Source organism: Sus scrofa, chromosome 3 (genome assembly GCF_000003025.6).
Source record: "Sus scrofa isolate TJ Tabasco breed Duroc chromosome 3, Sscrofa11.1, whole genome shotgun sequence".
Lineage (NCBI taxonomy): Eukaryota > Metazoa > Chordata > Mammalia > Artiodactyla > Suidae > Sus > Sus scrofa.
Window position 1 is genome coordinate 123,288,446 of NC_010445.4, and position 25,695 is coordinate 123,314,140.

Below are 25,695 nucleotides of genomic sequence, written 5' to 3' on the forward strand. Positions count from 1 at the left end.
GATTCAAATATATAGTTGCTGGCACACTGAAAACTAATACATAGGAAGAAGACAATACTGCATTTTAACCTAGCAAGTCATTAGAATTTCTAAAACAGAAACGAGTCTTTACATATGCAGTGTGCTCGTAAATGTTGATAGTGTTTTATTAATGAGGTTTTCTATATTAAGCTAATCATATTTATGTATTACAGCATTCAAAATTCTCAAATTGCCCACAAGTAATTTAATACTTCTGACCCAAATGGCTGCAAGCAATGTCAAAATTCATTTGTGAATTTGCATTATCATCTAGAATATAATGTTACATAGAGATAATTCAAATGTTAATTTTTTCAATCTAAACTTCCTTATGAATGTCAAACAGAGTCTTATTTAGGTATCAATAAAGGCCTTTATATTGAGTTAACAATACTGTAAAAGACTTATCATACTGCTGCTCCAAAGCATAGAACATAGTTTTTAAAAATCAGTGTTATTTAAAAAGAGGCCATAGAGAAAATAAATAATAAAAGAGAAATTTTCATGATTTCAGATTCACTGTGCAGTTTATCACTTAGAAATTTATAATTCAAAAAAAAAGAACTCTCCCCTCCAAAGTTTAGTTGTGTCATTGATGTATATACCTTCCTCAACCTGCTGAGCCAAGGGCAGGTATCCACAGTCTATGGTTCTCACTAGCCAGGATCCAGAAACCTCACTGGATACTAGAGCCCCAGCCCTAGGAAGGTCTGCATTAGATGGAAGAATACAGTACTCCAGAGTAAGACTGCTCAAGACTTGCATCGAGAGCTTTAAAAGGCGCCTCAAGGACTACTAGGACACAGACCAGTGCTCTTTAGAGTAACAAATCCAAGTGCAGCACTCAAAAACACACACAAAAAATTAATAATCTAGTATTCATTTAAAACATAGGAGAAAAACTAGTCAGTTGAAAGAGACAGAAATAACAAAATGATGGAATCATAGCCAAAGACTTTAAAACAGATATTATAAATACATTCAAGGACTTAAAGAAAATATTAAGCTTTTTGAGAAGGAAAACTGTATATATGAAAAGAATAAATGACATTTTCTAGATGTGAAAAAATATAGTTTCTAATATGAAAAATTTACTGGACAAGCATAATAGACTATTAATCACTACAGAAGAAAACAATGACGAACTTGAAGATAAAACAATACAAGCTAATAAACTGAAACCAAATAGGGAAAAAAAAAATGAATAGAGATTCAGGGACCTGGGAGACGATGCAAAATGATTTAATAGATGAACACATTGTGTCACAAAAGGAAAATGTGGATGTAGAAAAAAAATTCAAAGAATAATGGCCATCAAACTTTTAAAAATTATAAAAGTATAAATGCACATATTCATCATGTTAAATGAAACACATGTGGAATAAATTTCCCAAAGACCACAAAACAACACACATCATATTAAAAATATTTTTAAAAAAGAGTGATGAGAAAAGTTCTAAGTCTGAGTTTAAAAAAAATGGCATATTATGTAGAGAGGTATAAGGATATAAATTTCTACAGATTTGGCAGAAATTCTTTAAATCATAAGAAAAAGACATATAAAGTGCTGGTAGTGTACAGGCACATGTGGGGTTTTATTAGGCAGGGAAATAATACTAAATTGGGAGACCAGGATGCTAGTAAAAATTTGCTAAAAATTAATGCTGTATTCTTAGGAAGTAATTTTATCTTTGAGTTTCACAGGAAGTAAAATTTCTTAGCTATGTAATTTCTGGTGCTGATGGTAAGCCATTCTAATTATTTTAAAACATTAATATGATAATTTGAAGTTATTAGAATTGCTTAATGATTGCTAAGCCCTTTTGCAGAGGATCACATATTTTATTTTCATACATATAGACAAATATTTTGAAAAGTAATATGCATATCTAGTTGAAATTAATAATTTAGAAAATGTTAAGAAAAAGCCTTTGACAAATTCCAACACCCATTTCTGATAAAAACCCATTAGAAAGTGGGCATAGAGGGAAACTACCTCAACATAACAAAGGCCATTTATGACAAACCCACAGCTAACATCATTCTCAATAGTGAAAAGCTGAAAGAATTCCCACAGAGATCAGGAACAAGACAAGGATGTCCGGTCTCGCCACTACCATTCAACATAGATTTGGAAGTCCTAGCTACAGCATTCAGAGAAGTAAAAGAGATAAAAGGAATCCAAATTGGAAAGGAAGAAGTAAAAACTACCCCTATTTGCAGTGACATGATACTATACCTAGAGAATCCTAAAGACTCTACCAGAAAACTGTTAGAGCTCATTAATGAATTTGGCAAAGTTTCAGGATACAAAATCAACACACAGAAATTGATGGCATTTCTATACACTAACAATGAAAGAGCAGAAAGAGAAATTAGGGAAGCAATCCCATTTACCATTACATCCAAAAGAATAAAATACCTAGGAGTAAACCTACCTAAAGAGACAAAAGACCTGTACTTTGAAAAGTATAAGACACTGATGAAGGAAATCAAAGATGACACAAATAGATGGAAAGACATACCATGCTCGTGGATTGGAAGAGTTAATATTATCAAAAGGACTATACTACCCAAAGCAATCTACAGATTCAATGCAATCCCTATCAAATTACCAAGGACATTTTTCACAGAACTCGAACAAAATATTTTAAAGTTTGTTTGGAAGCACAAAAGACCCAGAATAGCCAAAGACATCCTGCAAAAGAAAAATGGAACTGGAGGAATAAGGCTCCTGGACTTCACACTATAGTACGAAGCAACAGTCATCAAAACCATATGGTACTGGCACAAAGACAGAAATACAGATCAGTGGAGCAGGATAGAAAGCCCAGAATTAAACCCACGCACCTACAGCCAACTAATCTATGACAAAGGAGGCAAGAATATACAATGGAGAAAAGACAGCCTGTTCAAGAAGTGGTGCTAGGAAAACGGAAAAGCCACATGGAGAAGAATGAAATTAGATCACTCCCTAAAACCATACACAAAAATCAACTCCAAATGGATTAAAGACCAAGATATAAGACTAGACACTATCAAACTCCTAGAGGAAAACATAGACCAAACACTCTCCGACATAAACAACAGCAACATCTTCTCAGATCCACCCCTTAGAGTATTGACAATAAAACCAAAAATAACCAAATGGGACCTAGTTGAACTTAAAAGTTTCTGCACAGCAAAGGAAACCCTAAACAACATAAAAAGACAACCCACAGAATGGGAGAAAATCTTTGCAAGTGAAACGACTGACAAGGGATTAATCTCCAAAATTTATAAACAACTTCTGCAGCTCCATACAAAAAAAACAAAGAACCCCATCCAAAAATGGGCAGAAGCTCTAAACAGACAGTTCTCCAAAGAAGACATACAGATGGCCGAGAAACACATGAAATGATGTTCAACATCACTCATTATTAGAGAAATGCACATTAAAACCACTATGAGGTGCCACCTTACACCAGCCAGAATGGACATCATCAAAAAGTCTACAAATAGTAAGTGCTGGAGAGGGTGTGGAGAAAAAGTAACCCTAATACACTGTTAGTGGGATTGTAAATTGGTGCAACCACTGTGGAAAACAGTATGGAGATTCCTCAGAAAACTAAACATAGAACTACCATTTGATCCAGCAATCCCACTCCTGGGCATCTATCGATGCCCAGAGAAAACCATGACTTGAAAAGACACATGTACTCCAATGTTCACTGCAGCACTATTTGCAATAGCCAAGACATGGAAACAACCTAAATGTCCATGGACAGAGGAGTGGATCCAGAAGATGTGGTACATATACACAATGGAATATTACTCCGCCATTAAAAGGAACGAAATACTGGCATTTTTAGCAACATGGATGGACCTAGAAATTATCATGCTAAGTGAAGTCAGTCAAACAATGAGACACCAACATCAAATGCTTTCACTGACATGTGGAATCTGAAAAAAAGGACAGAATGAACTTTGCAGAACAGATACTGACTCACAGACTGAAAAACTTATGGTTTCCAAAGAAGACAGTTCAGGGGGTGGGGGGATGCACTGGGGGTGTGGGATGGAAATCCTATAAAATTGGATTGTGATGATCATTGTACAAGTATAAATGTAATAATTGAGTAATAATAAACAAACAAAAGAAAAAAGAAAATTTATATATATGTATGTGTATGTGACATGATTTTAAGTATGTATAGATTTGTATAATGTATGCATGTGTATATATATGTGTGAAGAGAGACATAAAAATAAGAAATAATAATCTGGAAGATATTGATCTTCAAATCTTACATTTTCCTCCTCTGTATAATATTGCATAAGTTAATTTTCCACACTGAACACTGATTTCCTTGTTAATGACACTGACCTCACAGATTTATCAGAATAAGACATATAACACGACTGTGTTTTTTAAACTATAACATTCTAGGTATGTGCAGATTATTACAGTTTGAACACACAATGATTGTGTAATCAGAGATGCTTTTATCAGTTTATCCTCAGATCTGTCTTTCCTTGCTCTCCTCTGCTCTGAAGGGGGATGCTGGGCCCTAAAAATTTTATCTCTAGGTTCCTTTGCCAACTGAACTGTCAGGGGGTTAGAGAGTAACAGAAAAAGAGAAGCCAGGGATGTCTTCACCTTCACCTTCCTTCCCTTCATATGACTTCTCCAGAGTGGCTGCATCTTCCCTGTGCATAAGTAGTGGTCCACAGGCTCATAGATGCAGGCTGGCCTTGACCAATGCAGAAGGAGAAATATTTTGCTATGAAGAAATGTGAAATCCAGATGAGAGAATTTGCTTGTCCAAAATCAGGTAAATGGAATCCAGCTTTTTAATTACAAATGCATTGTTGTTTCTTTTTACCTAATACTTTTAAATGAGATTTTAATGTCTGAGACCTTCGAAGAAAAATAAAAATATAATAAGAGTTTTGGTATTATCCCCACCATTAACATGTAAAATTAAGAAGTCTTCTTCTTTTTTTTTTTCTTTTCAGGGTGGCACCTGTGGCATATAGAAGTTGCCAGGCTAGGGGTCACATTGGAGCTGTAGTTGCCAATCTACGCAGCCACAGCAATGGGGGATCCAAGCCACATCTGTGACCTACACCATAGCTCACAGCAATGCTGGAGCCTTAACCCACTGAACAAGGCCAGAGATCGAACCCATATCTTCATGGATACTCGTCAGGTTCATAACCCGCTCAGCTACAATGGGAACTCCCGAAAAGTTTTCCTTTTCAAGTATGTTTTATTAAAAAATGTCATTACACATAAAAATTATTGCTACTCCAAGTAATCCCCAATGGGCATCTCATTTAAGTGCTGAGTTTATAGTTTATCTTAATTTTATCAACATCTTTAATGTTACTACCATTCCTTTTTTATCTGAAGCACGTCATGAAGTTTCACATTGTCATGTTTGGTTGTCACTTTTTCTTCTGCAAGTCATACTTTCAGAGTTTTAAAAAATATTCTTAGACCTAAAGAGCATTTAGGTAAGTGTTTTTTCTATAAAAGAAAAAAAAAAGCTAGCATGGCTCCTCTAAGTATAGGCATTTAATTTTTAAAATTTTTTCCATGTGCAGTTAATTTAAAAATCCAAGACACACTGGAATTTTGCAAAAATTATGAGATGCAATATGAAACTAAGAATAATTTCTGTATCAAGCAAAATCAAACATAAAAGAACAGCATCCAATCCCAGTCTCCTCAATTCACAGCTAGATGACTTTGGGTAGGATTTTAGTTTCTCCTTTCCCTCGGTATTTGCTCGGTTCTTCAAGATGACCAATTATGTTTCCTTTCTAGCCCTGGGTAATTACTTATGGGAAAGATGGTGCCTACTTCAATGCCACGCTCTTGCAGGGCACAGAATCTGTCCCTTAAGTGTGTTTTTTATACTCTAGAACAAATTTGAAATTATTGAGTTCAAGGACATTACACTGTTAGCCCTTTGTGTCCACAGGTTCCTAATCTGCATTTAATCAGATTTAATCAACCATGAAAAAAATATTGAAGAAATTCCAGAAAATTTCAAAAAGTAAACTTGAATTTGCCTTGTTCTGGCAACAATTCACAATGTGCTAAGTATTAAATGTAATTTAGTGATGATTTAAAGGTTAAGGCTGTGCATAAGTTAGGAACAAATACTATGCCGTTTTATATAAGGGACTTGAGCAGGGATCCTGGAACAAATTCTCCATCTCCCCCATCACAACTGTACATGTTTTACTACTGCGGACCTTATCTAGCATTTCATGTGCTAATGTGCATATATGAGGAGACTTTGTGGGGGGTCCCACCTTTCCCCAAATTACTTGACCTTGGTAAACCTATATTTTGTAATTCAGGCTGGAAAAAATGTCTTACGCCACAATAGCCATATCGTCTCATTAATACAGTAGACACTGAAAAGAACCTCCAAGTATATTTTGAAACAATGATACCATTTCATAGGAAATGAAAATGAGACACAGAGGAGGGAAGAACCCTTTTAATGAATAAATTGGTTACCTCATGAATTAGTTAATTTGTTCGCTTATTCTACACATAGTGATTGAGCACTGGTTTTGTGCCAAGCACAGTGTTAATCTATATGGAAAAAATAATAATAATGAATGATATAGGCACCGAGTGCTCTAGAACAGGGGACAATTTGTCCAGAGAAGTCTTTGGAAAGGAGGTGGCACTTGAGTTTGATCTATGAAGTTTGAAGAGTCATGAAGAAATGTATCTTGGGAACAGGAAGAAGGCAGAGAACCATGGAATTAGATTTATTTTAAGAATGGCAAGTTCTATGGATGGTGAACCAAGGAATTTGAACTATTCCCTAATCTCCAGGGTACCACTGAAGTGATTTTAGTAAGTGAATCTGATAGACAGTTTATGGGAAGAACGTGTTGATCGCCAAGTAGAAGATACATTTAAAGCAAGATCCACTGGAAATGACTTTGTCTGTGGAAGACAGATTATGCATATTTTAACAAATACACCTAAGGTAAAAATAGAAATGGCAGGACCACACCAGCCAAACGTAAATTCTTCTGGAATTCTAGGGACCCATTAAGCATTTGAATCAGAATCTATTTAAATGGTATATATTTTGCCACAAGTCTGAATTAAGTGCTTCTCTGGTCCAACAATCGGAGGATAGCTATTGAGTTCCTTTTCTTTGTCAAATGTTTGGAAATACCGCATACCCCAAGGGTTCATTATCTAGGTGGAAGAGAGCACACATACAAAACATAATCAAAGCTTAGAAACAAGAGGACAAGATGGCGGAGGAGTAGGGGGACACGCTCGCCCTCTCCCACAAACACAACAAAAAAAGCACATCTACAGAATAAATGACTCGCACAGAACAGCAACCAATCGCTGGCAGAGGAACCTAAACTCCAATAACGGCAAGAAGTTCGTGACATTATTGGGCAGAACAGGAGAAAAGAGGAGAGTGAGAGAAGGTGAATCCGAGCGGGACGGGCGCCCCCGAAAGGGAACTGCGGAGGAGAAAGGGATCCCTACCGGGCGAAAGATCAAACAAACTGGAAGAATCTCCAGATGCCGAGAAGAGTGTAGCAGTAAGGTGGAGTACGGAAAAGCCGATCAAGAACCCAACGGACCATCTGAACTACGGGCATAGTCACCAAAAATTGAGACGCCTGGGTGGGGGCTGGGCACCGAGTCCTCGCCTCTGAAGGTTAATCCCTGAGAAAGGGCCGGGGGACGCCTGGGGGGGGGGCTGGGCACTGAGACCTCGGCTCCAGAGATTAGTCCCCGGGCTAGGGGGGCGGGGCAGAGCGGAAACTGCTTGGGAGGTCTAGAAACCAGTTGACAGGGCAGAGACTGCCTGGGAGACTAGAAAACAAAGCTGTCGCAGAGGAAGGGAGCAATACTCCAGGGGCAGGGAAGTGGAAAGCCGCATCAGAGGGAACCTGGGAGAAGAGCCTGGTCTGCACCCGTGCTGGGGAGGGGAGAAAAGAAGGGGTGGGTCCCCACAGAATACCCCCCATGCCACAGCAAGCTTACAGGCCCGTTAGCTAGCTGAAAACTCTGCTTCCCAGTGCATCCCCTCCCCCCACCCCCGCCACGCCCTACGCTCTCACGGACCTGGGGCTGCCTGCCATCCAGGAGGGCTGGCCTCAACAATTGCCTGAAGCCTACCACCGAAGGGGCTTCCCCTGCACAGGCCTGCTTGCCCTTTAGAGGGGCTACACTTCCGCAGAGCAGCACCAAACACCACCAGCACCCGAGAAAAGGCCTGCAGCCCAGAAAAGCTAGAACAAGCTTAGCCAGGCTGTGAATAGATCGGCCTAATTCTCGGACGGTTTTTCTGAGTTGGGTTGCCCTGGGGAGGAGCCTCTTGGGTTTCCAACAGCCCTGCTACCCGCCCAAGCCCCCAGGGGATGCTCTAGTGGACCAGCTGCATAGGACTGCCAGCTCCAGGCAGGACCCCCTGCAGCCCAGAAAAGATGCAACAAGCCTGGCCGAGTCGGGAAAAGATCTCAGACGGTTTTTCTGAGTTGGGCTGCCCTGGGGAGGAGCCTCTTGGGTCTCCAACGGCCCTGCTACCGCCCAAGCCCCCAGGGGGTGCCCCACTCCCGAGAAATAACTGCTCAGCACCACCAGCCCCCTGGAAGAGCCCCTGCAGCCCAGAAAAGCTGCAACAAGCTCAGCCAGACTGTGAAAAGATCTGCCTACATTCTCAGGCTGTCCTTCTGAGTTGGGCTGCTCTAGGGAAGAGCCTCTTAGGTTCTCAGTGACCCAGATAGCTGCTCCAGCCCCCAGGGGGTGATGCACCCCTGGAGAGCAGCTGCCCAACACCGCCAACCCCCTGCAAGAACCCCACAGCCTAAAAACACCAGAGCAAGCTCTGCATGACCAAGTGAAATCTGCTACCATCGTGGTGTGGACCTCCCAGTCCTGTCTGCCCTCATGAAGTCCTCCTTTGCTTCAAAGAAACACTGTTAGCCCCATCAACACTCCAGAAAAGCCACACTGCCTCAAAAAAGATTGACCAACAACGCCAGCCCTCAGGAAATATTCCACGGCAGTGACAAGGCAAACACTGCCCGATCACGGAGAGTACAACTCCCTCAGGAGAAAGAAAACAACAAGCAAGATGAAGAAGCTGAGAAACCACCCCCAGTCAAACCAACAGGAGAACTCACCTAAAACAGTCAACAATGAAACAGATCTCTGCAGTCAGACAGACCTGGAGTTCAAAAGAGAAACAGTGAAAATACTGAAGGAATTAAGAGAAGATACGAACAGTAATGCAGATACCCTCAGAAAGGAACTAGAAAATATAAGGAGGAGCCAAGAAAAACTAGAACATTCATTTGCAGAGATGCAAACTGAACTAGGGGCAGTAAAAACCAGAATGAATAATGCAGAAGAACGAATCAGTGATATGGAAGATAGAATAATGGAAATCACTCAATCCGGTCAACAGACAGAAAACCGAATCAAAAAACTGGAAAGCAATATAAGAGACCTATGGGATAATATAAAGCGGGCCAATCTACGCATAATAGGAATTCCAGAAGGAGTAGAAAAAGATAAGGGAATGGAAAATATATTTGAAGAAATTATCGATGGAAACTTCCCAAGTCTAAAGGATACTGGGTTCAAGATACAAGAAGCACAGAGGGCCCCAAACAAACTGAACCCAAACAGACCCACACCAAGACACATCATAATAAAAATGGCAAAAGTTAGTGATAAAGAGAGGATCCTAAAGGCAGCAAGAGAAAAACAGAATGTTACCTACAAGGGAACCCCCATAAGAATATCAGCTGATTTCTCTACAGAAACACTACAGGCCAGGAGGGAATGGCAAGAGATATTTAAAGTGCTAAAAGGAAAAAAATGTGCAACCTAGAATACTCTATCCAGCAAGAATATCATTTAAAATAGAAGGGGAAATAAAAATTTTTTCCAACAAACAATAACTTAAAGAATACAGCAACAGAAAACCCAGGTTAAAGGAAATATTGAAAGGGCTTCTCTAAACCAAAAAGAAAGGAAGGAAAGGGAAGAAAAAAGAAAAGAAAAAAAAAAAAAAAAAAGAAGAAGAAGAAGAGGAAGAACTAGGACTGAGGAAACCGCAATCAGAGAGCAGTAACTCAAATAAGCCAGCATACAGATTTAATCATGAACATGCTTCAAACAACATAAAATTAAAAAGAAAAAAATAAAAAAGAGTCATCAAAACCATAAAATGTGGGCAAGGGATGTTAGGAGGTAAATAACCCTTTTTGTTTGTATGTATGTCTCTCTTCTTAATTTTAATATAATAATGAAGTGTTTGAACTTACAGGACCATCAGGCTAAAACACACATTTATGGGAAGGGGTTAGCATACTTAAAAAACAGGGCAACCACAAGCCAAAACCAAATATTGCATTTGCAAAAAATGAAAAAAAAATACTCTCAAGCAGATAATAACAGGAGACCATCCAACCAAAAAAAAAAAAAAAAAAAAAAAAAAAAGAAAGGAAGAATGGAGAACCATAGAATCAACTGGAACACGAGGTTCAAATGGCAATAAATAATCATCTATCAATTATCACCTTAAATGTCAATGGACTGAATGCCCCAATCAAAAGACACAGAGTGGCTGAGTGGATAAAAAGGCAAAAACCTTCAATATGCTGCCTACAAGAAACTCACCTTAGGACAAAAGATACATATAGATTGAAAGTGAAAGGGTGGGGAAAAATATTTCACGCCAATAGACATGACAGAAAAGCAGGAGTCGCAATGCTCATATCAGACAAAATAGACTTTAAAACAAAAGACATAAAGAAAGACAAAGAAGGACACTATTTAATGATTAAGGGATCCATCCAAGGAGAAGATGTTACTATCATCAACATATATGCCCCAAATATAGGAGCACCCAGATACATACAACAAATATTAACAGACATAAAGGGAGATATTGATGAGAATACAATCATAGTAGGAGACCTAAATACCCCCCTCACATCAATGGACAGATCCTCTAGACAGAAAACCAATAAAGCAACAGAGATCCTAAAGGAAACAATAGAAAAGTCAGACTTAATTGATATCTTCAGGACACTACATCCAAAAAAATCAGAATACACATTCTTCTCAAATGCTCACGGAACATTCTCAAGAATCGACCACATATTGGGACACAAAGCGAACCTCAATAAATTTAGGAGCGTAGAAATTATCTCAAGTATCTTCTCTGACCACAATGCCATGAAATTAGAAATCAACCATGGGAAAAGGAAAGAGAAAAAACCTACTACATGGAGACTAAACAACATGCTACTAAAAAACCAATGGGTCAATGAGGAAATCAAGAAGGAAATTAAAAACTACCTTGAAACAAAAGATGATGAAGACACAACCTCTCAAAATCTATGGGGTGCTGCGAAAGCAGTGCTCAGAGGGAAATTTAGAGCAATACAGGCCTTTCTCAAAAAAGAAGAAAGATCCCAAATTGACAACTTAACCCTCCACCTAAACGAATTAGAAAAAGAAGAACAAAAAAGTCGTAAAGTCAGCAGAAGGAAGGAAATTATAAAGATCAAAGAAGAAATCAATAAAATAGAGACTCAAAAAACAATAGAGAAAATTAATAAAACCAAGAGCTGGTTCTTTGAAAAGGTGAACAAAATTGACAAACCCCTGGCCAGACTCACTAAAAAGAAGAGAGAAAGAACCCAAATAACCAAAATTATAAATGAAAAAGGAGAAATCACAACGGATACAGCAGAAATACAAAAAACCATAAGAGAATACTATGAACAACTGTATGGCAACAAGTTTGACAATCTGGAAGAAATGGACAATTTTCTAGAATCTTACAGCCTGCCAAAACTGAATCAAGCAGAAACAGACCAACTGAACAGACCGATCACTAGAAATGAAATTGAAGAGGTCATAAAATCACTCCCTACAAATAAAAGTCCAGGACCAGATGGCTTCACAGGTGAATTCTATCAAACATATAAAGAGGAATTTGTGCCCATCCTCCTTAAACTCTTTCAAAAGGTTGAAGAAGAAGGAATACTCCCAAAGACATTCTATGAGGCCACCATCACCCTCATTCCAAAACCAGACAGAGATACCACCAAAAAAGAAAACTATCGCCCAATATCACTGATGAACATAGATGCAAAAATTCTCAACAAAATCTTAGCCAACCGAATCCAACAACATACCAAAAAAATTATACACCATGACCAGGTTGGGTTCATCCCAGGTTCACAAGGATGGTTCAACATATGCAAATCAATCAGCATCATACACCACATTAACAAAAACAAAGTCAAAAATCATATGATCATCTCAATAGACGCAGAAAAAGCATCTGACAAAGTCCAACATCCATTCATGATCAAGACCCTCGCCAAAGTGGGTATAGAGGGAACATTCCTGAATATAATCAAAGCCATTTATGATAAACCCACAGCAAATATAATCCTCAATGGGGAAAAACTGAAAGCCTTCTCACTCAAATCTGGAACAAGACAGGGTTGCCCACTCTCACCACTGCTCTTCAACATGGTTTTGGAAGTCCTAGCCACAGCAATTAGACAAACAAAAGAAATAAAAGGCATCCATATAGGAAGAGAAGAGATCAAACTGTCACTGTATGCAGATGAAATGATACTATACATAGAAAACCCTAAGGACTCAACCCCAAAACTCCTTGAACTGATTAATAAATTCAGCAAAGTGGCAGGATATAAGATTAACATTCAGAAGTCAGTTGCATTTCTGTATACCAGCAATGAAACATTCGAAAAGGAATACAAAAATACGATACCTTTTAAAATTGTACCTCACAAAATCAAATACCTCGGAATACACCTGACCAAAGAGGTAAAGGACCTATATGCTGAGAACTATAAAACTTTAATCAAAGAAATCAAAGACGATGTAAAGAAATGGAAAGATATTCCATGTTCCTGGATTGGAAAAATCAATATTGTGAAAATGGCCATCCTACCCAAAGCAATCTACAGATTCAATGCAATCCCTATCAAATTACTCATGACATTGTTCACAGAACTAGAACAAACAATCCAAACATTTATATGGAACCACAAAAGACCCAGAATTGCCAAAGCAATCCTGAGAAACAAAAACCAAGCAGGAGGCATCACTCTCCCAGACTTCAAGAAATACTACAAAGCCACAGTCATCAAAACAGTGTGGTACTGGTATCAAAACAGACAGACAGACCAATGGAACAGAATAGAGAACCCAGAAATAAACCCTGACACCTATGGTCAATTCATCTTTGACAAGGGAGACAAGAACATAAAATGGGAAAAGGAAAGTCAATTCAGCAAGCATTGCTGGGAAACCTGGACAGCTGCACGCAAAGCAATGAAACTAGAACACACCCTCACACCATGCACAAAAATAAACTCCAAATGGCTGAAAGACTTAAATATACGACAGGACACCATCAAACTCCTAGAAGAAAACATAGGCAAAACACTCTCTGACATCAACATCATGAATATTTTCTCAGGTCAGTCTCCCAAAGCAATAGAAATTAGAGCAAAAATAAACCCATGGGACCTCATCAAACTGAAAAGCTTTTGCACAGCAAAGGAAACCCAAAAGAAAACAAAAAGACAACTTACAGAATGGGAGAAAATAGTTTCAAATGATGCAACTGACAAGGGCTTAATCTCTAGAATATATAAGCAACTTATACAACTCAACAGCAAAAAAACCAATCAATCAATGGAAAAATGGGCAAAAGACCTGAATAGACATTTCTCCAAAGAAGATATACAGATGGCCAACAAACACATGAAAAAATGCTCAACATCGCTGATTATAAGAGAAATGCAAATCAAAACTACCATAAGATACCACCTCACACCAGTCAGAATGGCCATCATTCATAAGTCCACAAATAACAAGTGCTGGAGGGGCTGTGGAGAAAAGGGAACCCTCCTGCACTGCTGGTGGGAATGTAAACTGGTACAGCCACTATGGAGAACAGTTTGGAGATACCTTAGAAATCTATTCATAGAACTTCCATATGACCCTGCAATCCCACTCTTGGGCATCTATCCGGACAAAACTCTACTTAAAAGAGACACATGCACCCGCATGTTCATTGCAGCACTATTCACAATAGCCAGGACATGGAAACAACCCAAATGTCCATCGACAGAGGATTGGATTCGGAAGAGGTGGTATATATACACAATGGAATACTACTCAGCCATAAAAAAGGATGACATCATGCCATTTGCAGCAACATGGATGGAACTAGAGAATCTCATCCTGAGTGAAATGAGCCAGAAAGACAAAGACAAATACCATATGATATCACTTATAACTGGAATCTAATATCCAGCACAAATGAACATCTTCTCAGAAAAGAAAATCATGGACTTGGAGAAGAGTCTTGTGGCTGCCTGATGGGAGGGGGAGGGAGTGGGGGGGATCGGGAGCTTGGGCTTATCAGACACAACCTAGAATAGATTTACAATGAGATCCTGCTGAATAGCATTGAGAACTATGTCTAGATACTCATGTTGCAACGGAAGAAAGGGTGGGGGAAAAAACTGTAATTGCAATGTATACATCTAAGGATAACCGGACCCCCTTGCTGTATAGTGGGAAAATAAAATTAAAAAAAAAAAAAAAGCTTAGCAACAATATTTAGATAAAAACTAAATCTTTTTTTCTATTGTATTTTCAGAGACCCAAGATAGCACTGTGGGATTTCCCACCTTGGCACAGTGAGTTAAGACCCCACTGCAACAACTCAGGTCACTGTGGAGAACCAGGCTTGATCCCTGGCTGGTGCAGTGGGTAAAAAGGATCTTACTTTGCCACAGCTGTGGTGTAGGTCACACCTGCAGCTTAGATTCAGTGACTGGCTGGAGAACTTCCAAATGTCATGGGTGTTGTGGCCATGAAAGCCAGCCAGCCAGCCAGCAAGCCAGCAAGCATTGTGAACCAGGGCTGTAGTGGTGAGCATCCTGAAGAATTCTAGATAGAATAGAACCTTGAAAATGAAGTAGAACATAGCAGAATAAAATTTATTACACTCTTTGAGATCTCTATTCTCTTAATATAGAGGAGATAACATTTACCTTTCCTATAATACATACCTCATAGCATTCCTCCACCGTTGAAGATTAAATATGCTTATTCACATACAGACTGTTTTAAAAACATACGCTTAAACAGATGCTATTTTTGGATATCTCTGATATGACAAGAAGATTGGAAAGGCAGCATTTTGGGGAATACAACAGATGATGACTTGAGACAATTAAGCTAAATTATCTCCTTCCTAAATTTCTTTCTTCTCTTACCCTTGTCTCCTTCTTTTCTCTTTTGCTTTATTATTGCTCTCCCTCTCCTTTCTTTCTTCTGTCCGCATTCATTGTGTACTATTCCATGCCAGGCCCAGAATCAAATTGGTCCCCACCTTTCAGAAGACCATGAAATATGTGCCAGGGAAGAAAACCAGGTGAATACATGAAAGCACTAGAACTATAGGTTGGGGAAGATGTACTTTCCTAGGGAAACGAATTTGCTGTTGTCTATCTTATCTTCAGTAGCACATCCCACTACCAAGCAGGTGTCTGTGGCTCTGTGGCTCTCTTTGTCTACTTGCACCTTGAGGATGGGAGAACAGGCCAAGGAGAGAGAGAGTCCTGCTAGTGGGGGATGCACTGAAACCGGTGGGGATTTAGCACAGAGTTTTAAAACTATAGATACTACAGACTTCAGAATTAACACAATCTCCTCTTCCTACCTACTACCTCTGAGGTCCAAACTCCCCCAGGATAACAAACCAGTGACAGCACCAGGGCTACCTCTTTTGATCTGACCATAGGAAGAATACTAAATTTAGTGTGATCTGGCTCACTCATTTATAGGGTCATTGACAGAGTCATGAGGTCACAGGTGATTCAGCCCTTCACCCACTCCTCTCTTGGTCTACATCCCTTTCAGCCAAGACTTCTAACTCACAAGTGGCCTTACACAACCTTCTTTCTCATGTGAACATTCCACTTTCAGACAAGATTGTGGTACAGGTTTCAAAATACATTTTCTGTTTATAGCTCAGGTATAAACTGGGAACTCGTTGTTAATTAAGTCTCACAGAGTGTATTTTCAGTACCAATTATTTTTACATGTGTTTTTGGTACCAATTCATCACACTTCTATCAGTACCATCTGACTCAAACACTGGAGATCACTGCATCTTGAATGAAAGCAGGTTTTGTGTGGTAACACCTCTAAAATTATCAGGGAGAAAAAAATTCAGCAATATTCATACACAATTTTTCTCCTCACATGACACTTTACATTTTTAGAAGGTACACGTTTCCTCTTTCACACGAACCAGAGATTTTTGTCTCTTCATGATTCACATCACATTATGAATGAATTAATTGTTCTTAAAAAGATAAAGCAGTGCTCTTTTTTTTGGATAAGAACACTTATTCACATTATCCTATTTTGGGGTGCAGTAGAAGACAGGTCTCAGGATCCACTTCTAATCACAACGGTAGGAACTCACATCCAGCTTTAACCTCCCAAGAACCATTTTACTATCTCAATGTCTGACCTCCAGAGGATTTTTTAGTTTCTAGTTTTTTAATATAAAAATAACGTAATTCCAATGATAGCCTCTGAGAAAAGGAAATGATCTCCTGGAGAAGGATATTGAAGTCCAGAAAACTTAAATAAGAGCTCAAGGTCACACCGTTAGTGTCTGAAATGAACATCACTCAATACACAGACTTTCCTGTAAATACCACAGGAACAATTTCACAATGTCTATCAAAAAATCCTCAGGTAATACCTTGGAAGTATCAAGTCCCGAAATGTTTCACCATCCGCAAAACAAAACACTCCTCTAGAGATGCAAGATTACCTGAGGTCACCAGGTCCAGATCTTCACAGGCCACCAAGGCTCAGAGCATGGGTGTTCAGTGACCTACCTTACTTAAGATCCTTATTTGGAGTAACTTTGGGATGCGGCATTTGTAATTCTGTATTTGGTGTATTTTATTCATACACACAGACACACGCACACACACACCACAGTGATCCTTCATTTCTGCACAGTTTTCACTAAGACCACGGTCCAGCAACAATGCTTGAAGATGGTCAGCATCAGCTGCCCAGAATGGCAGTAATGCTGTCTGTCCCTTTTTATTCATTTGCTCTTTTTATCGGGTTAGACCTAGATTTGTCTTAAGCTAAATGTGATTCCTGCAAGTCTCAATCTCTGGTCCATGTGTAATTCACAGCAATGGTTGTAAGATCTCTAAATGATGAAGCAGTTCTTTAGAGAAAAGAGTACGGCCTCCACTAGCAAATAATGAGGCTGCAGGGATTTTCTCACCAAGTCAAATTGTTTTTCATTCTGTGATATTTATAGTTTGCCATATAGAAAACCCTAGATAACAATCCTTAGAGGAAAAAGTAGTTAATAATAGAGCACAGATTTACTCAGGTTCAAGTTCAGTTGGGAACATACTATTTTAAATAAATGAGAAAAACTCTTAAACTTTTACATAAATGCTTCAATTACCTTCCCCATTTGTATTTGTAGCTGCAGTGTCAAGCTCACAGATTCACTCTGGATAAGCATTCAAGAAGTTTTCTAATCCTTTTTGCTCTCATTTTTCATTATTACATGTATCCTTTCTTTTATTTACCATATATGGAGTGTTTACTGTATATCAGAGCCCTTGCAAATCTGAGAAACAGAGAAATAAAGAAACCCTTGTCTTTCAAGTACTCAGATATATTGAATGAAATAGATACTTAACCCAGACACATCCCAGCATAATTTGTCAAATTCCATAGCTAGATTATCCACAGGATGCTTTTAAAGTGCAAGCCTAGAGGATTCTAAAACTGGGAGCCATGGAAGACTTAAAAGAAGAGGCCACCTAGATGAATCTTTGAAGAATGAGAGAGTTTATTTGATTAGGATTTGGAGAACTAATGACTGAGGAATTCTATTCAGGCCAAATGCTAGGCAAAGAGGGATGACAAAATTAGTGCAAGAGGATAAAAAGCAAAATAAGAAGCTGAAAAGAAAGGTATGTTTATATTCAAGAAAGGATATCCATGCTAAGCTAAGGAGAGTGACTCTGTGTGTGTGTGTGTGTGTGTGTGTGTGTGTGCATGCATACATGTGTGTTTAATTTGCAGAGGTGAGTAAAAATCAAACTTTTTATGAGAAAGGCAAATCTGGTAGAATATCTTTGAAGTGACAGTTCTGGTAGCTGGGAGGCCCATTTGAAACCACTTGAAGATTTTTGGTGATATTGCGAATTCACCATGAATTTCAGCACTAATTAGTTCTTGGTGAAATTCACTAGGCACTATGAATTTCAGCCTAACTAGTTCTCTGACATTTACTCCTGTCTTCCTATGAAGATGGTGGGTAAGAGGATCAGAAGAAGCTAGAGAAAAAGACACAGGGGAAAGGTGTTCTAAGTTTGTGATCTTCATCTACTCATGTTCAGCAGTTTTATTCAAAAGGTTCATATAACTCATAAGGTGAGAGAAGACAAGCAGTTAGATAAGAGTGATGATATTTAGCATTTTCTGTGTACTCACTGTATGCCAGAGGTAACAAAGATTCTCTCCTTAACCAAATTCTAGCCAAGCTCTTCAGAGCTCCCTTTTTGACTAGGCTTCAACCCTGGCCTATAAAAACTCCAGACTCTCGCAGAAAATTATTTCACCTAGTCCCCCCTTGTTACTTACATTAAAAGACTTAACTGCTAAAAGAACTTCTCAGAGCTCAAGACAGCTTCCCTAAGATGATGCTCCCCCCGTAAAGAGTCCCCTGATACTAAGTGAAGTAAGTCAGAAAGAGAAAAAGTACTGTGTGACATCATGTATAGGTGGAATCTAAAATATGGCACGAATGAATTTATCTATAAAACAGAAATAGACTCACAGGCATAGATAATGGACTTGTGGTTGCCAAGGGGGAGGGAGTGGGATGGACTGGGAGTTTGGGGTTAGTAGCTGTAATCTATTACATTTAGAATGGATGGAAAAGCGGTCCTCCTGTACATCACAGGGTACTGTGCCTGCTCTCCCGGGACAAAGTATGATGGAAGGTAGTATGAGAAAAAGAATGCATATATATGTATGCCTGGGTCACTCTGCTGTACAGTACGAATTGACACAACAGTGTGAAGCAACCACACTTGATTTTTTTAATTTAAAATTTCTATATGAAATATTAAAAAAAGTATCTGCCTGAGAAAGCTCAAGGCTGCCAAAATAATTTACTGTATGCTCTAGCCAACCTCTGACCAAAGACTCCTAAATTTTCTTAAAATTTTTACTAAAAAGGGCTTAAAATTGTGAATCTTTCCTCTGTTTTTTTGATCTGTAAGGTATCCCCTATAACAGAGGAGTTCATCAGGAAGGATAGGGCCTCTGTCTCAACATCTCCTTGGGAGAACTGGATCCTAAATTCCATAATCTGCAGTGGACTGACACAGTTGGTTTGCCAAATCACATTTACACTGATTAACTATCTGTTGGACTTGACTTAATGAGATCCCCTGGCCCCTCCTACGTATTGTTTCTTCTTTTAAAATGCCCAGTCACCTCACTGTGGATCCCAATTCAATTCAATTCATGCAGTACTTCAGCAACGTTGAATTACTGATTAAAATCTGTCCTTATCACTTAACTAGCTTTGTTTGTCTTTGACACAGGTGTGGTGACAGGCGTCTACAATCATCTTCACTTTAGCTCCTCATATCCACACCCTACAAAATAGTTGCTGGCTTCATTTTCTATTATTACTACCTTCTGTATGTGAGCCTAGCTCTCTAGGAAATTAAAGCACATAGAAAAACTTTTAGGCAGCAAAGAGCTAAAATATTTCAAGTCTCAATCCAATTTATTCTGGCAACTGGAAGAATATACTTCTATGAATTCCTAGTTCAAGACAGCAGTTTCCAAGTGTACAAAAAGCAAAGTCATGTAGATATGTGACTTCCTTACTCATCTGCCAGCTTCAGTGAGAGAAAGAGCATCTGGTGTGTACAGAGTCACTCTGTGGAACACAGGCTCAAGTTAACCTGTTGGTACATAATGCAAATTCTTTTATTTATAACTTGATGTTTTTGTCTGTTACACAAATTGCTCCCAAATACCTTCTCATTTCTCCCACCAGGAAAGAGGCAATAAAAGTGCAGTTCTTCCTCCATTCACTAACTTCTCTGATGTTCTCATTCTCATTATAATACTACTAGAATAGGGTTGGTGCCCTTTGCTAAGCAACTAGGAGTTGAGTGAGTGAAGTTCAGGTTCTGGTGAATCCTCTGCTCCACTGGATCAGATTTCAACTCCCCTCTTGGCTCAACTCACTTTTTGGATCACCAAACCAAAATCTCTGTATAGATTCACGCCATTATTGTGTCTATTGCTTCACAATTTTTATGACCTATTTACTTTTCTCTAAACTTACTATCTTAGTCCATTTTGTTTCTACTAATTTTGTTATTTAACTTTGCTTTTCTAACACATGAGTTGTCTCTACTGTTAAATACAGCTCTGTTATCCCTAATTACTAATATGAGTTTATCGGTCAGAAAATCAAGGCTGCAGCTGCAGCTCCGATTCAACCCCTAGCTTGGGAACTTCCATATGCCACAAGTGTGGCCATAAAAAATAGCAAAACAAAACAAAACAAAAACAGAGATCTTTATGAAGATCTGCTGATTTTGGTTATTATTGATGACTTGCAGTATTAAAAAATACACATTTCAAACTGGTTTTTAAAGTTATATATAGCCAGGAAATTTTGTCACCATACCTTACTTCTGAGAGAAGCACTGGGTCCAAGAGTTATTCATAATGGCAGTGGTAGCATCAACCTGACATCCAGATTTTATACATTTCAAACACACCCAATGCAGGAAATTTTGCTATTTTGGACCACTTTTTGCTCTTGCATATTTCCTCTTGGAATTCTTTTAAAGGTCCTCTATTTCTTAATACCATAAAGATCATCTGAAATAATTGAGAGTTTTAAAACTGGGCTGTCTACATAACAGTCTTATTTGCCTGGCTCATTGGCAGTGGCTGGGTAAGTGAACTGTCAAAAAAAATCAATCTGACCCTTAAAGAAAGAGTATGACATGTAAATTCATACGTCATACCATTTCTAGTGCAAAAGACCTAGGTTGCTGGCACAATAGCTACAAATTAAAGTAATCTCTTATGAGTACTTGGCAATCAGAGTATTTCATTGGTAACATCTATTTGGAGTTGCCCCTTTTTAAAAAAAATATTAAAAGTCAGCTCAATAGCCTCCCATATAAAATTTGTAGCGCTAATTCCCAATGGATTTTCAATGACCTAGAAAGTCTAAGGAAAATCAATGTAGGCAGAAAATGAAGAGTGAAACATACAGACACATTGATCAAAATATTCAATCTTGAAAAATTCAAGCAAGGTCTTTAAAAATATTTCCATAGAGTAAAGGTGATCCAGAAGCTTCTAAATTGAACAATGAGAAACATCAAGGAAATCCATCTCTTAAAACATAAAATAAATATGGATATGGATTAGGTGTCTTTGAGTCCTTAGTACAGAACACAGTTATGTTGGACGCTGACAGGGAAAGGATTATTAACACCAGAACGAGGATAAAAGCTCCATTTTTAAACATAAATACGCTGTGATGTAAAAATAGGTGCAAGAAGTTGGCTATCTTAGTTATATCCATTTACAAGTATGTATCTGTGTGTGTACTAAAATTTCACATCCAGAGACAAAGAGACAGTGAGTACAGCCTTGAGCACCTGAGCAAGTCTAATTTCCTTGGAGTGTCAGGCTCTTCAGCAGTGACTGAGAAATTCCTGGCAGAGTTATTCCATTTGTGATGGAGAGCAAGAGATGCAAATTGTAGAAAAGAGGTACAAGATGAAGAAGATAGTACAAGAGGATGTAGTGAGGAAAAAAGAGTAGAAAATAGGATGAGAAGTGAAAAAATTAATTCCCACAGCAGGTGATGAAATGTCACAGGAGCGTGGAATGTCAGCAGATGCTACATGTTGGGCTCCTCTGGCAGTGTCACCTGAAAGGGACATGCCACTTAACCACTCTGAGTCTCAGTGATTCCCATCTGTGGTGGGACAACGGCTTTACATTTTAAACCTACCATAATGTTCAGAAGCAGTAAGCACATACATTTCTGCACTGTGTGCTGTTTCAGGTCATGGGTGCTGCCTTTGATTTCATCCAAAACTTGCATTTGTGCTCTCACATATTATGCTTAGAATCCAAGTAGGTAAAGGGCTGGTTGGTCTCAGACTGCTGTCTGCACTATCTTCTCTCAATTCCATGTGGTTAAATCAAGTGTGAAAACAAAAGCATTTTTTGAGGGAAGACACTTAATTAAGGTTCAGGATCTAGCAAGAAAGTCATTTCCTTCTTCTACCTCCCCCAAGAAAGAGGTCTTGACTTCCCAGTGCCAGGACCTCCCCCTTTCTAGAACAAGACTCTTTCTACCAACATGTGCTATAATTTAACAGTTGCCTAATTAAAAAATATATATACAAGTAATTATAAACAAACAAACAAAAAAACATTTCCAGCAATGAACGTCCATCTTTTTTTGGCCACACCCATGACATGCAGAGGTTCCTGGGCTGTGGATCAAACCCATGCCACAGCTGCAACTTGAGCCACAAAAGTGGTAAGACCAGATTTTAACTTGCTGAGCCATCAGGGAACTCCAATAAACTTCCATCTTAATATGTTCAGGAGCTTTCCAACATTCAGAGCAATGAAAACCTGGAAATGGTTTGCTTAGACATTCATGGCTGCTACATAATTAAAGGTATTTACGAAAAAAGCCAGAAAGACTTATTGGTAAGAATTGATATTTAATTCTTCGTTTGTTAAATCCCACTATCCTTCTAAGTTATTCTAACAACAGAGTCAATGATAATTCTCACAGAAACGTTCTTTCAACAGTTTGAGCTCTGAAGCCTTAATGACTTTTACGACCTCTCTATTTCACTCAAGCAGTCTTGGGAGCCCTTCACCCTATATGCTTACAGGCAAACACAGACTAAGATCTGGACTTGTCATCTTCTGATGCTCCAAACGAATGAATTTAGGTGACAATATCCTGTTTCTCTTTGAGTACATAAGCCTAATCTCATTGCAATAATTGCATATCGTTCCCCAGCTTTAGCCTGGACTCCATGCTCATCCCGTCTCCCACGTGGTTTCTGAACCTCCGTCCAACTTCTTCGCCCTCGTCACTTTTCATCATCCCTCTCAGTGACACCATGCTCCCTTCTCTAGCTCTGGATATTTTTTCCGCTCTTAAATTCAGGAAACCGAACACGACTTAAAGGTAGCAAAAACAGAACCTTGAAGTATATTATCAATTAAAATCCCAAGGGAGATTCCTTTCAAATGAAGGAATTAGCTAATGCCATGTGCTTAGTCCTCCTGAGTATTACTCTGACTTCCCAAGTGTCTCATCAGGGCATCTGTCCTCCTCCTGAAGTTAGAATTTTGTCTACATCTTGGTGAGCTAGGAACTGAAATGTGAATCCCAAAACTCTTCCATCTTTTCTCCCAGTAGAGTTGTAGGCCAACAGGAGATCTGATGGCCTGCCAGATGGTCCTTAACTCTCCAGGTGAAAATATACATTAAGGTGTTCCCATGACATCTCTGTAACTTCCACTTGTGCAAGCTCATTACTGTTTAATTTCCTGCCCTTTGCCCAGTAGCTAGTGTCTCAGAGTAGCCATCCTTCAGTAATTCATGCTAATTTCTCAGTCTTCAAACCATGCTTTTAGGATAACATATTTCCATATTGTATATTCAGAAAAAAATCAAATTGCATCAGTCTGTCAGAAAGAAAATGAAACACTGAATGGTTATGCCTGTTAACTCTGTGCTGGAAATGGGTCCCTGAAAATGATACTGACTGTTCAAGGCCACTTTACATTGTCTTCCATTACAAAAAATTTTTGGTGTAGGTGAATTCACGTGAGAGCATATTTAAATTATATAAGAATACATTTCTTATTTCACTATGGTTCTCATGTTCTAAAGGTCTGTGGTTTTATCCATGAACAGATTTTTTTTCTAAAGTCTTCAAATTTCATGAGAGAGGCTAGAAGAGGAAGCCAAAGCTCATTTTTAAATTTTATCAACAATATCAATCTGGTTTTCATGGGCATGATTTATGAGAGCTTCCTCAAAACTGCAAGTCTAAGAATCTAGGAAACATAGGTATAGAATACATCATAAAAGAAGGGAGAATCTTATGCATTCCAAACATATAGCATTGTAGGAAAAAAGGCATGTTATTTCAAAGACACATTTATTTTAAGAAAATAATGAGTATTATATCTTCAACCATACTGTGTTAAACTTATAAAAGCTATCATGTAGGCTTAGGTGACATTCTGCTGGGCCTAGATCTTATTTAACATATATTTGCTGAAGTATCATTACATGGTCTTACAGAGAATAAACTCTAAAATATGAGATTCATAAGAGATTAATCAAAATAAATTGTATATTATGATTAGACATCTGAGGAAAGTATTTTGGTTAGTAAGTACCCTGTTGACTTTTATCTAAACATACAATTAAATACAATAAATTAGAAAATATTCTTAAAACTAAAAAACTAATGTTAGGAGGTAGACATGCACTAGGGAGAAATATTATGACATTATTCCATCCAGAATACTTATGAAAAGATTGGAACTTGTAGTACAAAAAGGCTTTTATTTCAATATATTTAATATGAATGAAGCATACATATGCTATTTTACCAGAAAATAAGGAAAATTGTCCTTTATTTTAAGTAAGGCGGACATATTAACCGTGTAATGTCCCTACTTTTATATATAAACAAGAGTCGTGAATTAGATTACTAGAAATACAGTATATACACATTCTCAAGGGGACTGGAGTAATTCAAGGCTATGTGGGATTAGCTTTTTAAGAATGCACCATAAGGTCCCTAAGGGTCTTGTACCTCACTAAATTCAAACTTCTAACGCTCTCATTTCAATTTTGTCAGACGTAATAACAGACCCTAAGCTGAGAATATACTATTTAGAGAAAAATATAAATATAAAAGCATATCATTGTGTTGTAAATTATATATGTATCGTATGGGGAGAAAGTGGTTTAAGCTTTAATATGAATATAATTTTTTTTGTTTTAGTCTTTTTGCCATTTCTTGGGCCGCTTCCCGCGGCATATGGGGGTTCCCAGGCTAGGGGTCGAATTGGAGCTGTAGCCGCCGCTTAAGCCACAGCCACAGCAACGGGGGATCCAAGCTGCGTCTGCAACCTACACCACAGCTCATGGCAATGCCGGATCCTTAACCCACTGAGTGAGGCCAGGGACTGAACCTGCAACCTCTTGGTTCCTAGTCGTATTCGTTAACCACCGAACCACGACAGGAACTCCCTAATATGAATATAATTTAAAGGCAGTTATCCAAAGAAGAAGAAGAAAAAGTTACTTTATGAAAAGGAACAGTGTCATTTAAAAAAAAAAAAAGGTCAAATATGACTTTATTCTCCTTTGCCTAGACAATCAACATATGTTACTCCTTTGCCTTTGAAACGTAGTTCTATGTCTAGGTCAGTTTTAG